Source organism: Carcharodon carcharias, chromosome 3 (genome assembly GCF_017639515.1).
Source record: "Carcharodon carcharias isolate sCarCar2 chromosome 3, sCarCar2.pri, whole genome shotgun sequence".
NCBI lineage: Eukaryota > Metazoa > Chordata > Chondrichthyes > Lamniformes > Lamnidae > Carcharodon > Carcharodon carcharias.
The window spans coordinates 131,186,981-131,201,541 of NC_054469.1; the positions used below are offsets into that span (position 1 = coordinate 131,186,981).

A 14,561-nucleotide genomic window follows, 5' to 3' on the forward strand; every position below is an offset into this window, starting at 1 on the left:
AAAATGATGCGGGGAGATGTCGGGCAGGCATCCCAACATCAGCCCGCGTCATTAACATTTTCAGGTCGGCGGGCACGCAGCCGAGTCGGCTGTGTGACTGCCGACCTGTCAATGGCCTATTAAGGCCATTAAAAAAGTAATTGAAATCATTAATGGTCCTGCCCCTCCAACCTTATGGTTGGCGGGCAGGCCAGGAGCCCTGTCGGGCTTCTGAAGAAACATAAAACTCATCCATGGGCAGGATGAAGTTTCATGAAGGATCAAAAAATTTCAGAATATTTTAAAATAAAATTTATGGACATGTCCCAACTCATGTAACAGTGTCACATGAGAGTACATGGTAGCAACATTTTTTCTTTTGTTTAAACTGCTTTTCACATTTGAGCCGATCTCCCTGAGGCAGCACTTTGCCTCAGGGAGATCTGTGTGCTCTTTCGTGCACATACGTGAAAGAGTGCACTCCCGGCTCAGAGAATCCCCCCCTGCCCGCACAGGGAGTGCATAGCGCTTCCTGGCAGACGTCACGCTGGGTGGGCCTTAATTGGCCCGCCCACGTAAAAAGGCGGTGTGCCCCCCAATCGGGGGCACCGATCAGGAACCCGCCAGTCCGCGCCCGCTCCCGCACATCCCCCTGACAGGGGGAAAATGTTACCCCATATGTGGAGATGAACTCAGGATTGTGTGCAACAAGCAGTTTTTAACCTCACAAAGAGAGTTCGCAAAATGCCAAAACATTTAATCACTCGATTTACAACTTCTTAGCATCATATCTAGTTTACTTACTTGCTTCAGCTCATAATTTATTACAACCATAAGAGGTTCACTGAGTGAGAAGAGGTTCAGCGATGGGTGACTGGGATGATTTCGCTGGAGTACTGAGATGCCTGTGATGACTCTTGTCTCAGGAAAGCAGCTATCCCAGGGAATCCATCCTGTAGTAGCCATTTTGTTACAGTGATAAGGTTTGCTGGGCCCATGTCTGAAGCTCCCACGTGTATAGGAAGTAGAGAGGACCTCAAGGAAGCAGCAGGCTCAATTCCACTCCCCAGAGGGACAGAAATTCACAAATAGTTTCATATTTTAAAATTAGCTGATCCTAATTTGTGAACATCGCTGTAAAGTAGCTTAAACATTACTATTTCCATCTTTGCCAAACATATTAATTGTTTTACTTTAAATTTTGGAAGTATTCATATGCGCCTTTTGACTTGAGAAATCAGGCATCATCAAAGTTGAAAATCATAATAAAGAAGGCTCCTGAAACCAGGAAGTAGTGGCGGTGTAACATCAACATCAGAAATGGTAAAGAGTTAACATCAGAAGCATCTGATATTGATGTAACTATGATGCAATGTCACATGACTAAGTAACAGAGATCTGGAGGGAAGTCAAAGTCCAACCTCGTGTAGAGTTGTTGAGATGTACATAACCTGTAAATAAATAATAATGATTTGCATGAACTACAGTCTTAAGTAGCTTTCTTAGGGAAACAGTCAAACCCTAAATAACTCCATCTAGACCCCGAACACAAGATGAAACATGGTGGCAGTGGACAGTGAGTAAAAAACATAGAAAAACTCCAGGAAAAGTCTATGGACCTGACAGACCGAGAGATCATTGGAAGAAGGATAAAAAAGAAATTTGATCAAAGACTCACCTGAAAAACTCATAGAATTGTGGGTGCCACTCACAGAAGAAACCCTTTCAAAGTTCTGAAGGCTTGTGACCAGTTCAGAAGTGGGATAACTGGAGGAAGAGTATTGTTAAGTATAGAACCGCTTCTAGTTTGCACAGGAAGAAACAAAAGGACCAGGTCAGTACGAGAAGTGAAAAAAACCACAGAAAAAGCCAAAAACATTCCTAAGGGAAGTGAATGAAACATAAAATAATTACTGGAGTATTAAACTAGAAATGGGTGGACACCCCACAGAGTTCAAGTTAGACACAGAGGCGGGTGTTTCATTCTGATCTGACAAAGTAAAATGGCTTAAAAACATCACATTACAGCCATCATCCATCCACTTACAAGGTTCAGGTGAGCATACACTGAAAGTCATAGGACAACAGCTGGCAAAATTAAAATGCAAGGATAGCGAAATCATTGAATCTTTCTATGTCATACAGATCCAAGAATCATCATCATTAAGCAGGAAGGGATGCTTACAATTGGGGCTGATTTACATAGCTAATGAGGTTTCTGATGAACAGGACAGTAATACATTCAGGAATGAATTTCCAACATCACTTACAGGCTTGGGAAAGCTGAAGACTGAAAATCATGTAACCCGAAGAGCTGATGTTGCATCGATCTGCCTCTTCATACCAAGGAAAGTCCCTCACCCACTCCTGGGCAAAGTCAAGAGTGAAATTCAGCACATGTTACAGCAGAGGATTATCTCTCCAGTAACCATACTGACAAAGTGATGTTCTGGAATGGTCACAGTCCCAAAGCCTAATGGCTCAATCAGAATCTGCATGGACTTGACTCCATTAAACAACTCAGAGGAATGGGACATCTAACCAGTGGATGAAAGTTTTGCCAAATTAGCAGAGTGCCCTATTCACCAAACTAGATGCAAATAGTGGCTTTTGGCAGCTGTCTCTAGACATAGAACCCAGACTGCTGACCACTTTTAGAACACCATTCAGTCATTATTGCTTTAATAGATTACCATTCGGAATTGCATCTACACCAGAAATATTCCAGAGAACAGGAGGCAGAATTTCCCCATTGGCGTGCGGGGTAGGATCCTGCGAGTCCGCACGTAAAATGACGCATGGTGACATTGGGCGAGCGTCCCGATGTCACCGAGCACTATTGCGATATTTCGTTGGCCGGGCGGGTGATGATATCCGCTGCATGCCCGCCATTAATTAACAGGCCACTGAAGGCCCTTGACTCACCAGTCGACACGGATTTTTCGGCACCCATGCAATCTTCTGGTAGGCGCAACGGGCAGGCGGTTAGGACACATTTGTATAAACCTCATCCATGGGTGGGATAAGAAGGCTCACTAGGGTTACAAGTATGCTGTCTCACATATTGATTTTTCAAAGTTGCTGAAACTTGCCTGTGTGATCTGCAATATTTCAAAACGCATACCAGCTGTTTTTTTCTGGACTCTGCAGTGAGGGATCTTTTTTGGACCTGCAGTTTTCAGAAAGCCATTCTCTTAGCCTGGGAATGGAAGCTGAACTGTCCACTGGAGGCAGCTCCTCTGCGGAGGAAGGAAGGGCTAGGAGGGGGAGAAGGCCAGGTGTGCACATTCAGTCTCCAGGGGAGCCACCTTTGGGAGGACAGGCACAGGCACAAGGGGCGCAGGGCCAAGAAGTAGACCAAGGCAGAAGGGGCCGTAGAAGATGCCACTATCCTCCTGCCAGGGCTTACAGGCGGCGAAGCAGCCACCTCAATACGTCTAAGGTGCAGTGCTGAAGGAAGCTCCGTCTCTCAAGGGAGAGAGTCAACTATATCTGTCAGATGATTGGGCCTGAGATCTCCGATAAGTGTGTGGGTGGACACCCCACGCCAGTGGCTCTAAGGGTCACAGCTACCCTCAACATCTATGTCACTGGCTCCTTCCTGGGTGGGTGATCTTTGCGGTATCTCCCAATTAGCTGTCCACACTTGCATCAAGCAGGTTACAGACGCTCTGCTCAGGCGTGCATTGACCTTCATCCAAACCATTGGGACCAGGCAAGCCAGACACAGCGAGCCAGAGGCTTCACAGCAATTGCTGGCTTCCCGCATGTCCAGGGTGCTATAGACTGTACACATGTGGCCATCAAGGTGCCAGCAGGTGAGCCCGGTGCCTTCGTCATCAGGAAGGGCTTCCACTCCATGAACGTGCAGATACTGTGTGAACACAGGATGTTGATTCTACAAGTCTGTGCAAGGTACCCAGGCATCTCCCATGGTGCCTACATCCTCAAACGCTCCCAAGTGTCAGAAGGTGGCTCATGTCCTCTCTCTGCCATCCAAGAACAGAAGCTGCGCATCAGTACAATAGGAGCCACACCTCCACAAGGGCTGTGCTGGAGAGAACCATCGGTCTTCTCAAGATGCGCTTCCAGTGCCTGGACCGCTCAAGGACACAATCCAGTATCCCCCAAATCATGTGTCAGTGACAGTGGTTGCATCCTGTGCTATCCAAAATCTTGCACTGGAAAGGGGAGATGCAGTGGACAATGAAGACATCGACGCAGTGGCTCTAGCTGCACACAATGTGTCCAGCAGTGAGTCCGAGGATGAGCATGCACAGGGAAATGCTGAGGGCGTAGATGCTGACCCGGACATACTGCAGGGAGGCAGGGACACCCAGGAGGCTTTAATCCAATGAACCTTCAACTAGCACACCACAGATGGACCTTCAGGACAACCCTGGGCTGTAGGATCCATATTCGGTACCTAAGTGCCAAATCTGCCAGGCCAGGAACAGTAACTAAAGGCCTTGTTAATAAAGCTGAATGTCCAACAAAGCATTCCTAACATTTTTGGAAACCATACATGCAGTATAAAAGAGGCACCCTCAGCCATGGTCACGTGTGAATTTAATATCACAAGCAAAGAAACATAAGCCAAAAAAACAACAATGGTATTCCTATTCAAAGCAAATCATAAAGACCTCATCTCGGGCCAACACAAAAGCACCAGTGATAAACCCTTGGTCTGCCTAAAGTGAAGTATGTTTACATTTCCGGGTGCTACGTCTTGGTTCTGCCCCATCGCTGGGAGTGGCATCTGAGACAGCCTGCTGATTCTGCTGGACTGTTGGCCTCGATGACCTTAGCGGTCGTCCTCTGGCCTGTGGAGCCTGTGCTGGCCCTGCCTGGGAGGGAGCTACCAGTTCCACAGCTGGCATCTCCCCAGTCGTCGCAGCCTCATCAGATGCCACGGTCACTGGGAGAGGGGTGGGGAGCTGCCCCCCTCATCCAGAGCGCCCTGAGAGGAGCCCGCAGAGACGACAGACAGCTGCTGCGCCAATGTGAGGTCGCTTCAAACCTCCCTGCTCACTGTGGATGGATGGGCACCAAGCTGGGAAACTTGGTGCCCAGACCATCTCCCACACTGGCACTGACCAGCTGAGGTCAATGCCGATGTCAGGGCTTGCTGGTCAGAGCACATCCCCAGGAAGCCATGACGGGTCTCCTGGAGTAGGCTGTCCACGAGAGTTGCCAGTTTGTACATGGAGGATGCATGGTGCTCAGACATGTGGCTCATTGCTTCAGCAATCGTCCGCATATACTCCTCCGCCATGGAGACCAAGCCAAGCATAGCCTCATGTATCTCCCCCAGATTTTCCCGCACACCGGGCCGCATTTCCTGCCCTTGCTGCCTTGCAGATGACTCCAGAGACACATCATCAGGCACTGACTGAGCATGTGTCTGGTCCCCTGCAGTCCCCCAAATGCTGCCGCCATGGGCACTCTCTGTCTCTGCCAGCTCCTCCAATGACTGTGAAGTGCCCTCACCGCTGTGCCCCAGGACACTAGCCAATGTTCTAACTCCCACTGAGGTGCTAGTATCTGCGCTGGTACCTGCCTCACAGAAATGGTGTGCCACTGGTAAAAATTCATGGCCTTCAGGTGTGAGAGGGGGCCTCTGCTGCTCCTCCTCCTGGCCCTGCTCCATTGATGCTGAAAGGAAGAACAAGGACTTTGTATCAGTTAACGTGGAGACAATGACAAAGTCCGTCCCTGTCCCTCGGATCATTATGCGGTCATCATTCCATAACCAATTGTCAAGCCATGTTGCAAAATTAAATCACTTAACATTCAGCAGTGCTATGGCTGTTAGGAGAACAATGCTGACCTCACTGTTGGGCACACATACCTGGCCGTGGCACCCTCACTGACACCAGTGGACCTGGGTGCATGGCACCTCTTCAGATCCAGGGCCTCCTGCTCAAACGAGCTGAGAATGGTGATCTGCGCCAGTCCTCGCACGCTCTGCTGCGTTATGAGCATTCTTCTCCTGAAAGTGAGAGACAAGCATTGATTAGTGCAAATTGCACGTGGACTCTGTTCACACATGGCTCACCCCAATCAGAGTGGGACCTATCAGGGCTCCAGAGCCTCCTCACCCTGCTGCTGCCAAACACTCACACAAAGACACTAAGCCTGCTCCCCACACCCCACCCTCTCCTTGGACACATGTTGCCTACATCACATTAAGCACCACACGGTATATCTTTCCATAGCAAGGAGGCACAAGCATGTGGAGCGCAGAGTGTAGCATTTGGTTCGTTGCCACGCCACCTTGAAGCTCACTTCCCAAAATGTCATCACCCTGACTTGAACATGTTCTGCAGTTCAAGCATAGTGCCTAGGTGCGGCTCCTCCAGGTTGCCCCCAAAACAGTCATGTGGGTTTCAGTGTAACACATGCTACGGGGGCAAAACACATCTCTTCACCACTATCTCAGGCTGACCTCAGCATGGGCAATTTCTGCTGGCCCACCAAGCAAAGGACACATGCCATCAATGATTCAATGCAGTCACTACACTCAGCAGGATGGGGGGCGGGGGGCAGCAGGGGGAAAGCTGGGTTAAGTGATCAATGACAACATTGTCCTCACCCTTCCGGAGCGCAACAAGTCGTTGAAGCACTTGTGATACTGGATCCAGGTGCACCGTAACACGTTGCGGGAGCTCGCCATATCCACCATCCCCCTCACAGGCATGTTTCGTCATGTGGGGGGGTCTCCTCCTCCTATCCTAGGGAACCAGCAGCTCCCGCCGTGCTGCCACCTCCTTGAGGAGGGCAGCAAGACAGTCATCGACAGAACGAGGTGCACACTGGCCCCCCCCACCTTACTCTCCGACCTGGCCTGCTCCAATGGACCACCCTCTGGACTTGCACCACCTCCATTGCCCCTCTGTGGAGCTCTTCACCCAGCTATTGTGAGCAGCCTTTCCAAGGCCGTCCTTTATACAGGCCGTCGGGTCGCCATTGGACCTGGCAGGCTGAGTGCACCCACCGCCACCCATCCACTCCAGCTATGCACGGGAGTCGAGAAGTATGCGGTGCGAGCTGTAATTGGCTCGTCTGCGTAAAATGGTGGCACAGACCCGCTCCAGCCCCCTGCCATCCAGAAAATTCTGCCCATTGTCCCAGACCCTGGAAGGCATGGAAGGAGTAATTTGCCATATGGATCACATGGTTCCTCAAGGGAAGAACATTGAGAACAAGAAGACTGAGAACAGACCTAAAAGTTCTACAGGAAGCAGGTTTGACATTGAATGAGAAATGTGAATTTGCAAAGTCAGTGATTAAATTCCTGGGGCACATTATGCAAACTTCAGGAATAACAGCCAACCCACAGCAAAATAAGGTAATTAAAGAGTTCCCACAACCCAAGACCACAACCCAAGAATGTTGCAGAGCTGCAAAGATTCTTTGGGATGGCAGTAGGTGACACGCTATCAAATTTGGCAGAAATCAATGAGCCATTGAGAAAGCTGTTGAAACAAGCTCAACAGTGGTGCTAGAGTATGGACCAGCAAAATCATTTTGACAAGTTAGAAGTCTTTTCATTTCAGCTGAAATCGTAGCGCAATACGATCCAGAACTGCTGACTGTATTAGCAGCAGATACATCATCAACAGGACTGCATGCAGTTTTGTTTCAAGTTCAAAAAGACGGTAAAAGAAGACCAGTTTATCATGCTTCAAGATCACTCACAGACATAGAAAAAAGATATGCACCAATTGAGAAAGAAGTGTTAGCAGCAACATGGGCATGCAAGAAGTTCTCAGCTTACATGATGGGATCGTGGTTTAAAATTGAAACTGACCACAAGGCTTTGGTCATTCTTCTTAACCTAAAGGAGATTGCAAAGATGCCACCTAGAATTACAGTCCCACCAAAATGAATGGAGTTTAGAATGGCTTGCCACATTTTATGGCCTCCTCCCCGTTACGATGGAGCTGTAAAATTCCAATGTTTCAGACTGAGGCGAATGGGGAATGATTCAGTAACTGAGTATGTTCAAGGGAAGTACCATATGACAATAGATGCTGTCAGGAATATCAATGGAAAGAACCACCATGGAAGATTTCAATTTCATTGAGTAAATGGATGTGTATATTTCATTCAATACCTTACACTTACCGACCACTGAAAAGAGATCACAGGAGATTAAACAAGCACATCAGGATGACATATGTATTAAAATAATGGAATACTGCCAGAAAGGGGGACCAGATTATACTCCTAACAATGCAGCACTACACAGAAGTACTCTGTACTTCGAACAGAGAAAGCATTTCACAATCACTGATAATTTCTTAGTTTTTAATGACAGACTAATCATCCTTGAAACACTTCAAATTGAAATTCTCCATAAAACTCACCAAGGTCATTTGGAGATAGAAAAATGTTGAGCAAGAGCCCTGCAGTCAGTCTTGTGGCCAGGCATTCATCATTTTGTACAAAAACTAATTGCGAAGTTCCTTCAGTATGAAGTGAATAGCCAAGGGCAAGGAGAACCACTGTCAACCTCCAATTTTCCATCAAGGCCGTGGGATGCCTGGGAATGGGTTTATTTGAGTTTAAAGGATTGAAGTGAACAGATTGCACAGCTTCATGGAGGAATCAGTCATTCAATCAATGAAGAGAATCTTTTTAACACATGGTATCCCAAACATTATAGTGTCAAATTATTCCACAACTTTGCAAAGGAATATGGTTTGACGCATGTTACTAGCTCACCTAGATATAGATAGACTTGGGGGAGATGTAGAGTAAAGGGTTAACATCATATGCACCTGATGCTGATGTAAATATGATGCAATGTCACATGACTAAGTAACAACGATCTGAAGGGAAGGAGAAGTTCAACCTTGTGTAGAATTGCTGAGATGTACATAGAACTGTAAATATATAATAATGATTTTTACGAACTACATTCTTAAGTAGCTTTTTTAGGGAAACAGTCAAAGTATAAAGAACCGCATCTAGACGATGAACACAAGACAAAATAGTAACTTTCTTGCATAATTTTCCTCACAAAGGTAAGATGTCCCAGCACATTATACAGATTAGAGAGTAAAATGAACACCAGGTGACTGGAAAACATAGGAACTTAAGTGCAGCTACTGTTGCATAGACAAAAATAACAGTAATTCTACACACATAAATGTCCCACAAACAGCAAATGTTTTGATAAAATGCAAATTTTTGGAAATATTGGTTACAGCATAAAATTTGGCTAGTATAATGTATCATGTCAATAAGACCTGAAAAGCAATCAAAACTGTGTATATCAAAACTTTATTCTTTTTACTATTTTTAAAATGGACTTTTGCTGAACCACAAGATGGCTGCTACAGGTCAACTGGCTCACAAGATTGGACATCTGTTCTAGAAGCTGCCAACAGAGATTACAAGAACAAAAGCATTCCACTCTCATCCTAATGGGATCTCACACCTGATCATAAGGCCGCATTATAATTATAATCAGGAAATTAGGCAACTAACAAACAAACTGACTCCCAACCAGCTGGGATGATAGCAAAAAAAGAGACATGAAACTCATTATACTTGAAGAAGTGTTAATAGCTGCCATTTTGCTCCTAAGGGAAACAATGGATTTTGGCCAGGAGTACAGAAACTGCTTGTGAGGCTGCAATTAACTCATTAATGGGCCATGTCACATGGCCCCATGCTTATAGCCTTTTGGGCCATTTTAATATTACAGTTCTAGCCTTACAGTTCAGTCTGCTGATTTAACACAAACCAGAAAGAACTCCAGCGGATCTCTCAGCAGACCAAACAGCCTGCCACTAGTCTCTCAACTCTTCAAAGCCTGTTTAATTTTTAAAAGTCTCTGATCATCACCTTCCAAGAGGGATAAGCACAGAAATCCCTCATCATGCAGCATTGTCAGTCAGTTCAATGATTTTCATGTTGTTGTCTCCAACCAGGAACTCATCTGGGTTGAACTCTGCCATGAAAGAAACAACCTCTGGACTTTGACCTCTTGGACTCTGAAAATGACGTGAAAGAAATGAATTTATGTGGTTCTTTTACTGTCATTACCCATACTTGTAAAATCTCCCTCTTTTCCATCCCCCTGTGTATGTACATGTGAAGTTGTGAATAACCCCACCCCCAGGGTTTGAATGTAAAATAAACTAACCCTTTGAGTTAAATCTAAAGAGATTTTGCTGCATGGTACTTTGCGTGATACTTATAAAATTAGACCACAAAAACCGAGAGTTTGGAGAAACCCACCACAGCCTGCTTTAAAAATAATTCAAGAACATCACTGCTTATGGACAGACAGGGAGAGGATAAAGAACTTCAGTTTGCCTGTCTCCCATCTGTAACAATTGGGAGAACTTTTCCATTCTTCCTCAAATCAAGTTGTTGAATCTTTTAAGTCCACTTCAAAATGCAGCTTGGGCCTTAGGTTAATATTTCACCTAAGTAGCAACACCTCTGACAATGCATCATCCTCCTTGACAGTGTCAACATAGGTTTTGTGCAAAAGCCTTTAATGGGCTTTTGACTTAGAAATGAGAATGCTGCAGAGCCAAACTGAGAGTTAAAAGGTTAAATTAAATGAATTTTAATACCTTTTTGCAAGCAGGATAGGAAGAGGTAAGGCACAGGTTTTTAATATGGGAGTTCAAGAGGGCAGGGACATAATAGTTGAAAAAGCAGTGGCTAAAGTGAAGAGGTTGGAAAACAGGGTTAAAGTTAGCTCGGCAGGCGGGCACGCGCCCAACCTGACCGAGCATAAAATGACACGTGATGACATCAGGTGAGCATCCCGACATCATCGTGCACTCATGCAATATTCTGGTCAGCGTGCGCAGGGCGGAGTTGGCAGCACTCCTGCCAACAATTAAAAGGCCTATTAAGGCCATTAAAAAGTTAATTAAAAGAAATTTTTCACTGCCCATCCAAACTTATGGTTGACGGGCAGGCGAAAAGGCCAAGCAGCCTTTGCACTTTTTTGGAAATCTCATTTATGGAGTCACATGAGGGGACATGTTTTATAACATTTATAAAATCTTTTAATTTTTTAAAAGATCTGTTCATCACCCTGAGACAGCTCTGTGCCTCGGGGAGATTTGCAAATGGAGCTTTCCCTGCTTGCACTCCTCCCGCCCCCGCCTGCACAAGCAACGCTGAGCACTGAAGCTCGCGTTTCACGGTGAGCAGGCCTTGATTGACCTGCCAGTGTGAAATCATAGTCCGGCCTCAATCATGGGTGGCTTCCCAATTGCCCCCGCCGAGCCCTCCTGACATGGGTGAAATTCTGCCCATAATGTTGACCAGTGACAGAAGCGCAAAGCCTGTAAGTAAGAACACAGAGCTGTAGGAGATTATTAAGGGAGGTTGGAGTGTAGACAGAGAGACATTTGAAGTAGGAGTTAAGTGCCTTGAAATTAATTTGTACAGGCATAGGGACCAGTAAAACCTGACAAGAATGATGCTGATAGGGATGTGGAGTTTTGAGCAGGCAAGGACATGAATCAAAGCATTGTGAATGAGTTGTGATTTTCAGAAAGCAAAAGTGGGGAAGTTGGTTGGCAGATCCTCAGGAAGGCAGGCATCAAGTAATAAAGGTATAGATTAGAGTCTTGGCAGCCATGGAGGAGAGATAGGAAATGTTAATGGAAGAAAGATGGTCATAGTAATGAAACAGATATGAGGAACGTTTTCCACCTCAGGATAAAGGAGCAACTTTTAAAATCTTATGAATTGTAAGAGGAAGGGAAGACTGATGAGTTAATGAATTCCAGTGTTTTGAGATCCTATGAAAGTAAACACAATGGGAATTTAATAAAGAGTGTATAGGACAGCATACTAGGAGCTAAGAAGAAACAAAAGAGGTTAATTCAAAAGAGCACTGACCATAGTGGCATCAATAAACTAAATACAATAATGAATTAAAATGGAAAGAGAGAGGTAGAAATGTTCAGATAAGAGAGGGATAACCTACTAAATTTGTCTTATATCCTGTCCAGGAATGTTAGAGAGGTGTTTGAAGATTATTTCAGACACTAGACCAATATTCGCATTATGATAAACTTGAGATTTGTGAAGAGTTGAAGAGAAAAGTAACATTTGAAATGGAAGAGGAAAGCACATTTTTTGAACAACTTGGGGATTCCACTTGATATCAGACATTAGGCTTTAAATGTTGTATGCTCTGTTGTTGAGCTTTTGATCAAAGTCAAGTTGGCTTTCTTCAACATAACTTTGTTCCTTAGAATTGAGTCTGCAGCCTGCAAAATATTAAGCTCTGTCTATAGCATGCTGTTTACATAGTTCAACAAGCACATTGTCCTGTGCTGTGGCTTCACTAGGATACCTCCTCAGGTTTGCCTGGCACTGCTCCTGGTATGCTCTTCAATGTTCCTCATTGAGCATCTTATGGACATTAACAGATTGTGGTGGAATACAATTTTGCTGTTGTTGATGGCACACAGCACCTTGTGGATGTGCTGTTTTGAGCTGATAGATCTGTTCTTAGTCTATTCTACTTGTCACTGTGGTGACATCGTAGTGGGTGTCTTCAACGTGAAGATGAGATGCCATAGACTATGTGAGACAAATGACTATAGAACAGTATTGGAGTACCTGACTCAAAAAGGGTGAAATTGCTCAAATGGGCTCATAGCAATTTGGCAGTCTGCTTTGCACTCCACCTGATTTTCTTCTCCACTGAAATCAATGAAAAAATAATGAAGTTGATCTAAAATGGATTCTCTATCAGCCTGTTTTGCTCTACTGGGATTGACCAATTTCGCCCCCAAGTCTTTTTGTATTGTCTCAACCCTTTAACCAAAGTTGCAGCTGCCATTTTTGTCAGAAGGACAGCTGCTGGAATAGATATCCAAACTTAGGACTGCATTTGCCTTAACTGATGCACGTGATTACAAAGAGTACTGCTGATTCCAAGGAGGTTGTTTTCAACTCTGGCTGATGTACATGGACCGGAAGCACAATCAGAAGCTGTGAGTGATTTTGGAACCTCTTTCTCTGGGGAATATCTTGGTCAAATCTTGGTCAAATAGCAAAGCTAAAAGTAGGCTAAGAAGTCCTTGGTTGAGCAGAAGATTATCCATGTCAGCAGTTTTTCAGGATTTAACATCCTAAGTTGTATTGGTTCAATTTCAGAAAGGTCAATGAATCAGTTTTATCCAGTGCCTTTATGTAACATCTGGAGCTAGGTGTCTCTGGTCCAGATATGATGGTTCTGTTGGCATGCTTTCCATTCATAGGGTAGAAGAAATCTGGAATTCTCCTCTCCAAAAGGATGTGGGTTCTGAAATAATTGAAATTTTTAAGACTGAGTTTGATAGATTTATATTCGGTAAGGCTATCAAGACTTATAAATCTACAGTGGGTAAGTGTGGTTGAGATGCGTGTCAGCCATGATTCTGACTGAATGGTAGGACAGGCTTAAGGGGCTGAATAATCTATTCATGGAGTGTGGGATGAATTTTACGCTTATCGGTTGTGGGCAGGAGTCCATCCCAGAATGTGCGGTTTCCCCCGCCTGTTAAAAATGCCGAATAAAGCATCTTGTGGCTAATTAATGGCCACCCGGCATGAAGCCAGCCAACTAGGAAAGGGAAGGGTGGTCAGCTCACCTAATCAGGCCTCCAGGGTGGGACATCCTGGAAGAGAGGGGACAGGCCGTGATCTGAAAGTCAGACATGGCCACCCATTTAAAGGCACCCTGCCACGGGCTGATGGCAGCTGCACCATATTAGTGGATTTCAGACCAAAGTTTAGAGCCAGAAGACTGTGAAATCCTTTGAGCTTTTGGAACAGCAGCAGGTAGGAGCTTGATTTTAAATTTTGGTGAATATTTGCCTGTACTGTCTCAATCAGGACCCTTGCCAAGGAGGAAAGAACATTTGAGCACACTTGCCCCATTTCCCTTCTGAATAACAAGTGTTTAGGAAAAGACTCAATATCTATCCTTTAGCTTTCTTTGTCTCTCCACAGAGGCTGTAAGGCCACTGTATGGTGGAGAGAGGAGCTGCTGAGGGGCCCATACCAAGGAGGGCCCCACAGTTTGATGATGACTCTCTGCAAGTCCTTCCCCAGTCTGTGATGGGTCGGCGGGAGGGCCTCATGCCTGATGATGGGAAAAGGAGACCCACCAGCCAGACCAAAGCAGACTGGACGGAGGTTGCAGAGGAGGTCAGCAGCCATGGGGTCAGCCAAGGAACTTGGTTACAATGCTGTAAGAGGCTGATTGTCCAATTACAGTCTGCCAGGGTGAGTGTGTAACCATTTTAGAGATGGACCTATATGGAAAGGTGTGAGAGAGTGATGTGTGTCAAGTATGGGATTTCTTAGTGTATTCACCAAGTACACAAGGCAGAATGAAGCAGAAATACTGCTCTGCATGGCACAGTGGATTATGGAGGTGCAGGGAGTGGGTGTGTGGGGTGATGGACCTCTGCTAGTTAGCAAGGATCATTAAGAATTGTTGGCCCCCAACAAAGGACATGATGGTCACACATTTGGAAGTATGTTCCTCGCACAGCATTACAATGCCCCTTTTTATTTGCAGGAGAAGAGGGCGCAAA

The 14,561-nt window shown here is 45.5% G+C and overlaps 1 protein-coding gene and 1 long non-coding RNA gene across 2 annotated transcripts in view; one reads left to right on the forward strand and one right to left on the reverse strand.

The window, feature by feature from the left end:
- LOC121275947 (histone deacetylase 9-like) overlaps positions 1 to 14,561 on the forward strand; it is a 636,654-nt gene that overhangs the window by 583,807 nt on the left and 38,286 nt on the right. The window lies entirely within an intron of this gene.
- Positions 1,168 to 9,967, reverse strand: LOC121275950. Its single transcript, XR_005942604.1, has 3 exons — positions 9,838 to 9,967; positions 1,658 to 1,781; positions 1,168 to 1,430 (listed from the first exon to the last, which is right to left on the reverse strand). It is a non-coding gene; the product is annotated as an uncharacterized LOC121275950 (long non-coding RNA).